This window comes from Cebus imitator, unplaced genomic scaffold (assembly GCF_001604975.1).
Source record: "Cebus imitator isolate Cc_AM_T3 unplaced genomic scaffold, Cebus_imitator-1.0 Scaffold42, whole genome shotgun sequence".
Taxonomy (NCBI): Eukaryota; Metazoa; Chordata; class Mammalia; order Primates; family Cebidae; genus Cebus; species Cebus imitator.
The window spans coordinates 8573926-8577458 of NW_016107357.1; the positions used below are offsets into that span (position 1 = coordinate 8573926).

Here is a 3533-nt window from a genome sequence, read left to right on the forward strand (position 1 = left end):
ATGATAGCTCACTGCAGCCTCGACCCTGGCTCAAGTGACCTTCCTACCACAGCTTCCTGAGTAGCTAGAACCACAGGTATGTGCCACCACACCCAAATTTTTGTAGTTTTGTTCTGTAGAAGCGGGGTCTCACTATGTTCCCCAGGCTGGTTATGAACTCCTGGCCTCAAGTGGTCCACTGTGGCCTCCTGAATTGTTGGGATTAGAGGTGTGAGCCATCACGCCCGGCAGCAATTCTTATGGTTTAAATAAACGTATTTTTTTTTCTCTTATTAGGAAATAAGACGTATTCATTGTGAAGTATGTAAAATATATTTAAGAAAAAGAAAAACTAATGCTGTTCATCCAATTTTTTCTTAGGTAAGTCCAAACTTTCTTCTGGAGAGCTCTCTCTGTCTTTGAGTTCTATATTCTTTTTCATCCCTGCTATGAAAGAATCTTTGCTCAAATATAAATGCACAATTCGAAAATATTGTATTTATATGGACTGTTACACCTTTTCCAAAGAGGTTTACACTGAACATACCCTTATAATTGAGAAGGGCATTATTTCGAAAGGGAAAAGTTCCTGTGGACATAGTAAAGCCATTATCCAGCCTTGTCCAGAGGGATTCTCATTCTACCTGAGGAAGAAGGAGGTGTCAAGTGTTTGGAACCCTTGATTCCAAATGTCTTTTGAGTAAATAAATGGCTTTGAATTTAGTATGTAGGTGCCAAATTCAGCAAAGGAGGCACAGCAGAGACAGAGGAGCTCTCTGTATCTTCCTTCACCCTTTCACTTCCCTTCCTTCTTTGCCTGCACCTGCGGGCAGCGTGAAAGAAGACTCTCCTGCTGGCTCTAAGACCCCCAGGTAATTGCCCCAAGGTTTTTCCCTCTTCTTTCTCGCTTTCCTTCATTCTGCTGCCCGCAGTGCAGTTCCAATTCTACCAGTTCTACCACGATGTAGTCTCCACAATGCCTCTTGCCAATAGGCCAAGCTCCTCCCCTTCCTACCACACTTGCGCTCCGTCCTGGAGCGTCTCTGGGTGTTTTCTGTTCACTCAAGCGTTCATTTAACAAACTCCACCTAAGTGACTGCTGTGTGCTGAGCATCCTGTGGGTGCCGACCAAGAGGCTTGGACCTTGTAAGGGAGCCTGGTGTGTGCACAGGCAACACACCTTGTCCTCTGAGTGCCCTAATAGCTGTCCACGTGCACGTGGAACGCTAAGGGCCAAAGGAGAGGAGCTGGTAGGGGCTGGAAAGAGGAATGAAAGTGGAAAGACAGAGAAATCTTTACAGAGAAGAAGACTTGTGAGTTAATACTGAATAAAAAGGTCCAAGAGTGAAGACAATTCTACAGAAGAAATAGGAAATTCAAATTATCTATCAATAGGGAAATGCTTAAATACATTGTGATATATCCACACAATGGAATGTTATGGAATCATTAACAATAATAACGTAAGCTGGACGTAGTGGCTCACACCAGTAATCCCAGCACTTTGGGAGGTTGAGGCAGGAGGATCACTTGAGCTCAAAAGTTTGAGACCAGCCTAAGCAAGATAGTGAAACCCCGTCTCTACAAAAAAATACAAAAATTGGCTGGGCATGCTGGCATGTGCCTATAGTCCCAGCTACTTTGCAGGCTGAGGTGGGAGGATCACTTGAGCCTTGGAGGTGGAGGTTGCACTGAGCTGAGATGGCGCCACTGCACTGGGTGACAAAGTGAGAACCTGTCTCAAAAAAAAACGCCAGGCGCGGTGGCTCAAGCCTGTAATCCCAGCACTTTGGGAGGCCGAGGCGGGTGGATCAGGAGGTCAAGAGATCGAGACCACCCTGGTCAACATGGTGAAACCCCGTCTCTACTAAAAATACAAAACATTAGCTGGGCATGGTGGCACGTGCCTGTAATCCCAGCTACTCAGGAGGTTGAGGCAGGAGAATTGCCTAAACCCAGGAGGCGGAGGTTGCGGTAAGCCGAGATCATGCCATTGCACTCTAGCCTAGGTAACAAGAGTAAAACTCCGTCTCAAAAAAAAAAAAAAAAAGAATACTGTAGATCTATACATACTATGCAAAGATGTCTACATGTAGTATGTATACATATGATACATCTATGCAAAGATGTCCAAATGTCCTGCTAAGTTAAAAAAAAAGAGTTGTAGAATATTATATAATATGGTCCATATTAGCATATGTACATATGTTTACTTTAAGGTAACTGTAGATTTAAATACAATTATTATTATTAAAATTTTTTTTTTGAGACAGGGTCTTACTCTGCCCAGGCTGGAGTGCAGTGGCACAATCTTGGCTCTCTGCAACCTCCGCCTCCTGGATTCAAGCGATTCTCCTGCCTCAGCCTCCCAAGTAGCTAGGATTACAGGTGAATGCCACTGCGCAAGGCTAATTTTTGTATATATATATATTTTTTAATATGGAACGCTTCACGAATTTGCGTGTCATCCTTGCGCAGGGGCCATGCTAATCTTCTCTGTATCATTCCAATTTTAGTATATGTGCTGCCGAAGCGAGCACTAATTTTTGTATTTTTAATAGAGACGGGGTTTCATCATGTAGGCCAGGCTGGTCTTGAATTCCTGACCTCAAGTGATCTGCCTGCCTTGGCCTCCCAAAGTGCTGGAATTACAGGCATGAGCCACTGTGCCCGGCCTATTTACATGCAATTATATGAGAAAATACAATTCTGTCTCTACAAAAAAAGAAAATAATTAGCCAAGCAGAGTGGTACATGCCTGTGGCCCTAGCTACTTGGGAGGCTGAGATGGGAAGATCATTTCACACTTAACTAGGAAGGCTATCATTAAAAAAAAGTAATAATAATAATAAAAAAAAATAAAAAATGTTGATAAGGATGTGGAGAAATCAGACCCCTCAGACACTGTTAATGGAGATGCAAAACAGTGCAGCCCCTTCGAAAAATAGCTTGGCAGCTCCTTAGAAAGTTAAATATAGAGTTAATACATGTTTCCGCAATTCCACTCCTAGGTATAAAGACCTAAGAGAATTAAAAACATGTTCACACAAAAACTAGTACATGAATGTCCATAGCAGCATTATTCATAGTAGCCAAGTAGAAACAATGCAAATGTCTATCAACTTATGAGTGGATAAATAAAATGTGGAAGTAGATCCATATGATGAGGTATTACTTGGCTGTAAAAAGAAACGAAGTACAGATACATTTTATAAAATATTAATTGATGGATTTCGAAAACTTCGTGCTGAGAGAAGCCAGACACAAGGCCACATACTGTATGATTCCATTAATGTGAAATATCTAGAGTAGGCAAATCCAGAGACAGATAGTAGATTAGTGGCCGCCCGGAGCTGGAGAAGAGAGGAACAGGGAGACTAATAATGGATACAGGGTTTCTTCTGGGGGTGATGAAGAAGTTCTAAAATTAGATGGTGCTGAAGTCACACAGCTCTATGAATATGTTAAAAACCACTAAATTGGGCCGGGCGCGGTGGCTCAAGCCTGTAATCCCAGCACTTTGGGAGGCCGAGGTGGGTGGATCACGAGGTCAA

The 3533-nt window shown here is 42.8% G+C and overlaps 1 non-coding gene across 1 annotated transcript; it reads right to left on the reverse strand.

The window, feature by feature from the left end:
* Positions 1-2412: 2412 nt before the first annotated feature.
* Positions 2413-2519, reverse strand: LOC119470869. Its single transcript, XR_005199837.1, has one exon. It is a non-coding gene; the product is annotated as a U6 spliceosomal RNA (small nuclear RNA).
* Between the last annotated feature and the right edge of the window lie 1014 nt (positions 2520-3533).